Source organism: Chelon labrosus, assembly GCF_963514085.1.
Source record: "Chelon labrosus genome assembly, chromosome: 19".
Classification (NCBI taxonomy): domain Eukaryota; kingdom Metazoa; phylum Chordata; class Actinopteri; order Mugiliformes; family Mugilidae; genus Chelon; species Chelon labrosus.
In genome coordinates, this window is record NC_140352.1 from 9,449,813 (window position 1) to 9,460,601 (window position 10,789).

The following is a 10,789-nucleotide window of genomic DNA, read 5'->3' on the forward strand; positions in this document are numbered from 1 at the left end:
AAGTGTGTTTATATTGTTTGTTTGATTGTTTAAACGACTTTGTTGTGATCTTTTGAACGCTGTTGCTGCCAAAACTAAACATTACAGGCTTTAAATTACCATCTTAATCAACATTTTATTGTACTGGATCATATTAAGCTGCATTAGTGATTGTTTTATTGTGCCTACCACCCTTATGTTCAGACTGCAACGTGTGAATCACTCATCCATGACAACAGAAGTATGTTTACTCCCATGAAAATGATCTCAAATGTATTCCTCTGCTTTCCCACAGCTGTCTTAAGTCCAAATATGTCGTGACTTATGCGCGCCACAGTTTATATTTGAGCACATTTGCTCATGTAACTCCGTCAGCGTGCTCTGCGCCATTAAAGCCCGGCGACATGTGTAAACGTCTCGGGGCATCTGTGTGTGTCTGTCTGTTGGCGTGTCAGTGTGTTGTTGTGTTTACTCCACGCCGTAGTCACAGATGCTCTGAAATAACTCTGAGATTCTTCAGGGGTCACGCGCCTGCTTTTGGCCTGACATTTATCCCCCGCACTGAGCCGAAAAGCTAATTCTGACGCCCCTTCCCACGTTTAATGCATCGCAAAAGAGGAGATGACAGGCCCATATATATACGTGCACCGATCAGCCATGACATTAAGACCACCAGGTGGTCATGGGACCTGTCGGTGGAATGGGATATATTAGGCAGCAAGTGAACATTTTGTCCTCAGAGTATAAGCAGGAAAAATGGATAAGGGCCAAATTGTGCAATATCAATGTCTGCGATATAAAAAACATACTATTTATTGATTCTATTTCTAATTATTAATTCACATACTTACTACTGATGGATAGATGACTGAGTAAGAGCATCTGCAAAGCTGCAGATCTTGTGGGCCGGTCCTGGACTGAAGTGGCCGGTACATATCAAAAGTAGTGAAGGCTCTTTGATGCATACGTGGAGCGATGGCTGGCCCAAGTAGCAGACGAGCTACTGTAGCTTAGATTGCTATAAAAGTGTCAGAATACACAGTGGTTTGTTTTGTATGGGCCTGTGTAGCTGCAGGAAAGTCAGGGTGACCTAGCTGTGTGCATCACAAATCAGGGAGACATACAACAGCACAGGGGTTTCAAGGGACGCCTCCTTTGGTGGTTTTAATGTTGTGGCCGTGGGATCAAGCCCAAACTAAACTAGTTATATCCAGCTCTGTCCTCTATTTTTATCAGTGATAAAGCCCCGGCTCCCTCACGTCTCTGGGGCTGAGTCAATATTTGGAGGTGAAGGCTTGTGGGAACTTCTCCACCGTGGACGGAGATAGGCTACGAGGGAGGTGTCCTCATCTCCAAACAACTCTCCCCTCTCTGCCCTGCAAATGCAAAAGCTACTTTCACATCAGAAACACCACAACCCTCCCTCCCTGCCTCCCTCCCTCCCTCTCTTACCTCACACGCATTTCCCACTCACACGCATAACCTCCGTCTTATCTGATTGTAATGACTTCATAAAAGTCCCAGTGTGTGTTATCAGGACGGCACCGCGCTGTAGTTAACGTTGATATTACCAGAAACACATCCAGGTTTTATGACCCATAACAAGTTGTCATTAAAAGTCATTAGCAAACATTAGCCTTGTAAAAAAAGGCCACAGTTGGTCTCGGGAGCCCCGTGAACGTGCATCAGTAAGCAGGAGGACGGAGGAGCAGCGTTGGATAAGTGAGATAAGACGAAGGAGGTGGCAGACAGATGTCCCGAGCAGGAGTTCTTACGGGATCCCTCTTGGCAGTGTTGTCTCACATATTTTTTTGTCAGCGTGTGCGTGTCTTTGCTTGTGTGTTTTTTTTTTGTTTTTTTTTTTTGTTTCTCTCACATGCCTTCCAGCTTTCCCTTCCCTGCGCAGAGCGGTGTTTTGGAGAAAATATTGAATTAGAGAAAAAAGAGGCAGAGAGGGAGAAATGAAGGAGAGGGAGAAATATTGACTCCTTCTGGGAAGGAGCGAGACGGCAACGCCTTTCCAATAACCATAAACCCACTGGGCTGAAAATAGACGGGGCCGAATGAATAAACGAATGTGTTCATCCCACATGAGCTCTTCTCTTTCACGGACGGAGGGGAATGGAGGTGACCCTCCCTCCCCTTCCCTCCCCTTCCCTCTATCTCTCTCCTCTTTCACTGAGGCCATCATTTCTTCACCATGACGAGAGATATTAACCGGAACAAAACAGGTGTTTATGGGAAACCTTCCCCCTGGTTGAGGTTTTTCATACGCACACACACATTGTGCAGGGTAAAGGTGTCGACATCAGTGCCTGCGAAACAAGAGTAACATCTGTTTCACATTTCACACTATCCACCCCCCCTTCATATGTCACGGACCATGTGGACATGCTTTACCTCACAAACACACACACACACACATAAACTCATATTTCTATCTTTGAAAGGACTTTCCATTGATATAATGCACCCCCCAGCCCCTTACTCGAACCCTAACCATGACCTAAATGCAACCTTTACTCTAAAAGTAAAACAGCTTAACAAGTTTTAACCCTCAAAAAGTTCTGGGGCCCCACAAGGTTGACACGACCCCACAACGCTGGTAATCCACAAGAATTCGGGCCCCACAACTTAATATGAACAAGAACGCACACACACACACAAGCGCGCGGTCGTGTTTCCATCACTTCAGAGGACATAATTGATTTCCCGGACACGCACCATAACCAGTACTTGCCTAACTCTTATTACCGTAACCCTAACCCAGGCTTCACCCCAAAATGTTGATTGATTTTCGTTCTTTGTCCCCAAAATGGAGTCCCCACAGCGCAACCATGCAAACAACTTTATGTCCCCACAACTTGAGTAACACAAGCACACACGCACACACACACACACACATGCACACACATCCTCACACTGTTGTGTTGTTCTGAAGAAGCAGAGGAGGCATGATGGTGTAAATTCTTCAGTTTTTTTCCCCCAAAGCAGATGGGGGTAGACCTCTCTGCCTGTTTTCAACCTCTTAAAGGGTCAGTTTACCAATTTTTTTGTTTATACATTTTTTGAAAAAGCTCTTCTGTCGTCCATCTGTGGTAATTTATAACCACACACAAGCACCCTACGGCCAAAAATACACGCACATCTGAGTATTACACCCACATGTGATAGCTGAACATCTCAGTCCTAAACAAAGGGCTTTAATCTTTCTGCGATAAGAGCTCTTCTGGTAAGACTTGCTGCAGGAATTTTCTCCCATCCAGCCACAAAGAGCGTTTGTGATTTCCGACACTGAGGCTATCTGATCCGAAGACCTGGCTCGCAGTTCGTCCTGGAGGTGTCAGATGAGGTCAGTCGAGCTCTCCCACAGCAAAAAACCTGGGAACGGTTGAAATGCGGGCATCGTTGTGTTGAAACCTTCCCCCTGACTGTTGCCACAACGTTTTGGAGCATTATATTGTGTAAAATATTATTGCAGGCTGAGGCAATAAGATTTCCATTCATGGGGCCTGAGGGGCTTAACACAAACAATGGACAGGGGCATCCTCATACTTCTGCTCCTATTGTTTACTTTTGGTTGTTAACTTTTGAGATGTCCCCTTGTTTCCATCCCAAATCTACGGAGTCGAATGGAATTTTGTTTGTGGCTGCAAAAACGGCATTTGAAGAACGGCATCACTTGTTTCCACAGAACTTGCTGCGAACAGTTTTCATTGGAACTACTTCCTAGACCCAAACAGTCCCAAAGAAAACCCTTTTACAACAAAGTCTGTGGGCTATAGTAACCAGAAAATTGCTTCTGGAAAGACACAAAAGGGATTTTTAAATGACCTGAGTACTCAAGCAAAGTTTTATTCCCTGCACTGTAGGCTAATAATCTCAAATCCCCTGCTCAAACACAACTAGAGGAGAAGCTACACTCACATGCCAGTTTATTAGGTACAATGAATATAAGAGTCCTGCACTAAATCTTCCATCATGACTGTTTCAAAATCCAGTTTATAATGAAGCAGCCTTAGAAAGATGATAATTCAATTGCATGATCATTTTAGAAGAAGTAGTTTTATAGCGCTGTTAAACTGGAATGAATTAAACACAAAAAGTGTTTATTTGATTTAGCCTAGCCCACTGACGAAAATGTCAAAATATTACGAACATGTGTCAGTACAGCACAATACAGTTCAATAGTGCTACAAACCACAGCCTCCAAAATGAAAACACAGTTAAATCAACAGCTCTCTCAGTTATTTTAAACAAATGCTGAATACAATAACTTCCACGAAGAGACGGGATTTGGTGCAGGACTGTTTTCACTAGTGTACCTAATAAATTGGCAAGTCTATGTGACAGGTTGACTCAGTAATCTCATAAAATCTCTTCCCGACATAATATTTAGATTTATGTTAGGAGAGTAAGAGACTTTGCTATGGTGTTTACATTTAAATTAATTTATTTTGGACACTGTTTGCAGCAAAAATTGTAAACTTTAAATGATGATATTAATTGACATTTTATTATATTTGGCTGCAATAATTTTATTGTTGTTACAGTGCGGTGACTGTTATGTGGGAATGCATTTGTTTTCCCTAGTGTACCTAATGAACTGGCCAGTGAGTGTATTTTTCTCTTGTGATCATTCTCATTACGGGTTGTGGTTGGAGACTGTGTGACGGTATGAGGAAGGGTTAACCAGACCATCAAGATTACCCGCCGTAGTAATCAGCTACAACCGCTATCGTGTGTGTGTACTCATTCATTTCATCCTTCATTCATTCGCTCGCTGACTTCTTCTTCTTCTTCCTCCTCCTCTTCTCTGTCATTTCTTATTTTTCTTATTCAGCTGTAATTATAGACCCTGAGCAGCGCGTACATTCTCACTTCCAGGAACAGTCGCATCTTTTTTCTTTTTTCTTCCCTCCTCCTTTCCGCTTCATTCATTTACCTTCAGCTCACCCCTCGCCGCGATCCTGTCACCCTCCTGACCCTGTTCTCACTCCTTCTCCTCATCCTCCCTTCCCACATTGCCTCTTTCTCCCTCTCTCTCTCTCTTTCTCTGGGAAGTCATGTGACTTCTCTGAAGCTGAGCCCTATAAACCAGCAGTACTTGGGGGGCTCAGTGGCTATACAGCTCGCTGATTGGCTCTTGAATTCAGACGCTCACACACACACACACACATACACACCGCCGACCCCCCGTTTTCTTCTTTCAGGAACAAATGTGATCCTTCACATTAAAAACAAAGGACAGGGGGGTCATGGGAGAGAGAGAGAGAGAGAGAGAGAGAGAGAGAGAGAGAGAGCAGATGCCCAAATGCCACCCCTTGTAGTTAAAGAAGCATTCAAACAGACTAATGATTATTGGCTTTTAATGAGTGGGCTACTCTCACAAGGTAAAATAAAGTATGCACACATATGCACACTGGAGCCCGGGCCATTTGTTTCATGTTGGGGCATGGGGGAGGTTGTATGTGTGTTGCCAATAGCTGAATGGACTCGATTCAGAGGGCTCAGCGTTTGGGGTCTGTTTAATCCAATTGGATCCATGTTGAGACGAAACAGAGGGGCCTGTCAACCGTAGGCAGAAAAGTGCCACTGTTCATATCCAAGATCCCCAGTTTGGATTGAAGGCTTCTGTCGAGTTTAATTTGCAGAGAAATCCCTGTGAAAAAAAATAAATAAATAAAAAAATCGGGTGTGTAATTTGAAACAAACCCCAGAAAGTGGTTTCGGTCTTAACTCATCCCAAGTTTGTTATCTGACTCTGATCTTCCAGCGTGTGCTGTAAGTGTAGGGAAGGAGGCGGATGATGATTTTATCCAATGTGGAAACCACAACAGAGAGCATTGATAAAGAAACGCCAACAGCAGTGGAACCTCTTTGAAGCTAGTTGCCTCTTCATTGTGTAACTGACTGACGACCAGAGACACTTTTCCTACTGTTGACAATCCATACACCCAGAAGTCACATTAACTCAGATTGATAGTGAGTGTGCAATGCACTGGCAGGTAAGTGAGATTAATTATTATGAGTAGTTGCTGACATGCTGATTGTTCCTAGGAACGGTTGGTCCACATTTCTCTACAACTACTAGATGGATTCCAACGAAATTAAGTACAGACGTTCATGATTCCCAGATGATTCATTTCTACTATGTAGCCAGTCCTCTGCCTTTTCCTTTCTCACCATCAGCACTCCTCGTTCATTCTGTGTTATACGGTATTTCTGCCTCAACAAAATGGACCGGCACATATTTCTGTACAGATGTTCGTACTCCTTAGAGGATAAACCAATGACTCTGGTGATCCCGCTTTTCTGAGAGAGCATGACTCATTTGGTCCAGAGTGTCGCAACAAACTATGCTTTGCTTTAGAAAATCAAGACTGTGAGCGTGACACTGAGCGCCGTGTTAGTTTACTTTTCCACATGCAGAAATCACCAGTTTGCGGCTCTACATCTGTCAGCGACGATCGAAAATGATCAGGAATATTGATTGCCGGCTCACGATAGTCACAATCATAGTAAAACTACTGAGTGTGAAAGAATAGTGAACAACTGAGCAGTTTAGGACACAACTACAGTCTTTGTGATCTTCTGTTTCATCCAGCACTATTGCGAAGCTTATTTTATCCTACCATAAACATTATATTTTCATTTGCAGATTTCAGTTTCAGTTGCAGATATAATGAGAGAGATTCTGTTATCTTGATCTAAATGATTTAAATAACCCTTTTAAATATAGCCATTCGGAAAAAAAGTTCAACTCAAGGTCCAACTACGCCTCACAGCCTTCTTAAGCAAGAGTTTAACACCAGCAATAAGCAAGAGTTTACAGTGTCAACATAAAAGAAATGTGACAATTCGAAGGTGACTCATTCTTAGTGCTCACTGATTAGTGGCCTCGACCTAGATTACACTGCTGTGGAAATCCAAATGGAGACAGTTTGGGTGGTGGTGGAGACCAAAATCAGAGCTAAAGGGTAGTGTAGCCACTACTTACATTCATAAGGGGTGGCCTTGCAACTGAAAATGATTGATAATGTTGTTAAACCCAGTAAATGTTTGCTAAAGACTGAGGAAGCCTTTCAGATGTGGTTGAAAACTTTAGAAAAAACGAAAAGGTTGAGTCTGAATCAAGCGGTTTTCTTCACATTATTGTTTAAAAGGTTAAAAATTACATTTCCAGTGGTTACTAGTGGATGATCCTGGAAGTTGTTGCCTTGGTAACAGGTATAAAAATATTACCAGTGTATGGCCGGAGCTAGCCTACACTTTAACAGTGATAATTGGCCTTCTGATTGGTCTGCTGGCCACCAACCAGAGAGAGCCTTCCGACTGTCACGTCCCGACTTCCTGTGTTACCGTTGCTAGGTTAGACAATACGCTGCAAACCTGCAGACCTAGCTAGCACTGAAAGAGTCGACGGGTGTGGGTGCTTGCGCGGGAAATAACCAAACATGAAAAGTGAAAACTGGTTAAAAATCTTTTCCAGTGGCAGCCATGCTAATGCTAGCTAGCTAATCATGCTAGCTGTTTGCCGCCGCATTACTTCTAAACTATTATCTCTACAGGTCCGTCGTTTTACACATTTTTGAAGAATCACTGACTAGCTAGGTCTACAGGTTTTCACCATTTATGTATGGTAACGGACCCCCCACACAATGCCATTGTTTGGGTAGCCTAGCAACAGCAACAAAGACTTGACAACGAGTCAGAGCCCTCTGGTTGGTTGTCAGCAGACCAACGAAGGGTCAGTTCACCTACTTTTCTTTTAGTTCACAGGTAAGTACTGTTTTTCAGGTTAAAGCCGCACATTATGGATTGCTAAAGGCTCTGTCTGGGTTTCACGCCATGCACCAAAGTTGTGAATGGTGTTTCCTTCCTTCCTTAAATGTTTGAGGAACTCTGTGTTTGCGTCACATGTTATCGGCCTGAAACATGTTGCCCCAAGATTGCCGAAGGTCAGCGCTACAACCTGCAGAGTTTCATGACACATTTCATGGTCACTTGTTTTCTGTGTCGTCCTTGAAAGAGTAAATAAAAGGACTTGACACGGAACTGTTTTCTGTTCTCCATTTACAATCCGAATTGTTCCCAGTGTTTCCTTCTGCTAATGAAGGACATTTCTTTGTATGAGAGATTCCTTTTTATCTCAGCGTTTTCCTGAAAGGGTTTAAATCTGCTGGTAACTCACAGGCGCTGCCGCTCATTCATGACTAAAAACCTCTTACTCACCACAAATGTATGAGCATATGGGAGCGCTTGAACTCGTGTCGGTGCCTGCTACAGTCTCAAGTTCAAATGCTATGCAGTACAGTGTGCTGCCTGAAGGGACACAGTGACACCTGAGAGTGTTGGAGGGTTTTGGTCCGAGTCCATGCCGTTACAGTAAGCCATTTGGCATCCGAGCCTCCCTGCCGCTACGCCCGTGCAGCTGCGAACAGAGGGCAAAAACTCCTGGACAAAACTGTGCTATGTCTCTTATGACATGCCTCGCGGCTGCCTTTCGCTCGTTTCAGGTTGTTGCAGCTTTATTTGCGCTGCCAGCCGGTAAGCGAGCAGCCACACCCATGTGACAGGCTGTCTAGGTGTTACTGGAAAACCATTACGTGAAGATAAAGTTAGTCACAAGAATTTCGAGCGCCCGCGGAGAGAAAGTGTGTCAGCTTAGAACAATAGTGTGGTTTGAATGTGTCACAAAGAGCCGGTCAGCGAGTCTCTGCAGGCTTTGTGAACGCGCGCGAACGCATACATGGTTTTCTGAGTGGCTGTCCGCATGCTTCCCATATGGTTTTTATTGATCCGTGTCCCTGTTATACCCCCTTCTTTCTGCTCCCTCTCCTCCTTCTCTCTGTCTGTCTGTGTGCTCCGATGGTGAAGGAATGATGGAATGCTGGAGGGTAAATCTCTGGTTTCCTGGAAGCTGGTCTGGCTTTATCAGAAGCGGCTGTGACAATACTCGAACTGATGGGCCAACCGAACGTCTTTCCTATAAGCGCCGAGCAGCCAACAAAAAGCCTTCCTGGAAGAGATGATCAGCAAACCGGAGGCCCTTCCTGGAAGCCCACTGTTGGTTGCTAGTCGCGGGGCATATTCCTAACCTCTTAATATTCTTTCCACCTTCTAGGCTCGACTCGGCTGACATTGGCAGGGGCTCAGAAACGAACAAGAATCTGTTGACAAGGGTTTAATCACTGCAAGAACATTATTAGTCAAAACATTCTTCCCCGTTGCTCAACTTGCTTCTCATTTCCTCATGCTGCATTAAAAAACGCCGTGTTAAAGCTACGAGGGGCGGCGCCCCCACAGCGTTTCGGCGTGAATGTTTTGATTGTTGAGAGGCACAAAAAAAAAAAAAGAAAAATAAAACAACTCCAAAACCGAGCTCAGCTGTTTTGAGAAGCCGGGTGTTGTGCTTGGCGGGGGGACACTGTTGACAACTGTTGAGCTGGACGCGAGCAAGTCACAACCCGACGAAATGAATCACGGTGGAAAGACTTTCTGTGAGTGTGTGAGATTCACGAGAGCAGCGAAGGATACTGGCAAAATATTCCAGAGCCGCTCACTAGGCAACTATGAGGAACATAAAATGAGTCACAGCGATCTGAGCTGGCTTATTTAGACAATGTGTTTGTGTGTAAAACTGGATTATTCTGGTTGGATTTTTTTATTTTTTTCTGGGTTTTTTTGGGAAGACGGCTCACTCCTTTCTGTTTGCCTCTTGACCTACGTCATTTTTTGTCTGTAAGTGCCCACTCAGTTTTCCTCCCATAAACAAATAGTGTCATCCACACTCACACGGGCGTCCAAAAGGGCAACTTGAGACATTTTTCCTGTAAGACTCATGGCGAAATCATGAGTTTTTGAATCATTGTAATTACCTGGATTGGGGGAAGATGTAAAAGCAGTTATTAAAACGCTATCCTCTCAGACGTCTGGCACGCATCCAGAGATGTATGCGCGTGCAGTCGAACGGGTGTAAAACACTATGGATGCATTATTATTATTATTAGCAGCAGTTGTGTTTCTTTTTGTTTTTTTAAACCTCAACTCTTTCTGCACACAAACACTCAAAGACACCTCATTCGCTCCTTCTCATACGCACACTAACACCAGGCAAGCCGTAAAAACTCAACTCAATTAAAGTGCCTCTTTCCTGGAAGCCAGCCTCAGACGGAGCACAAGGTATGCAGGGAATGGGAACCTTGTGTGTGTGTGTTGAAGTGTGTGTTGAAGTGGGGGGGGGGGTTGTAGAGATGAAGAAACCTCCTGCTTAATTTTACCAACATCAATCTAGCCTGACCGACCACTTACACTCACGCATCGGCTGCTCACTTAGAACCACAGGGCCGCCGTAAATCTCGTCCACGTGGACCCTTTCACCTGTTTGACCTCCCGTACGTACGTATGGCTGTCCACACACACGCACGCACACACACACGGTCCCCAGAGGACGCCATCCTCTCTCAGGCCCTCGGGCAGGATGTATAAAACCCAGCTGCATTCCTTTCCAGTTAGGTCCAGCCCAAAGCGAGCTTCCTACAACACAGTAACTGCTGTGTCAAAGCGTGTGTGCGTGCGCGCCGCAGTACGTGCGATAGTGTAAGGCTAACGCCGCGCTTCTGGGAATCCCTTTGTTATTGTGTTCATCAGTCTCCCCGGCCCCCCTTTTGCCTATACTCTATGCTCTTATGCCTATGGAATTTACCCACAATGCCCCCCGGCGAGGAAGAAAATGAGAAGTGAGGATTTTCGGTAATTTTAACCCTGCACTGCAGCTTTCAAAGCCGGGGCTGAGCCGACTGAATAA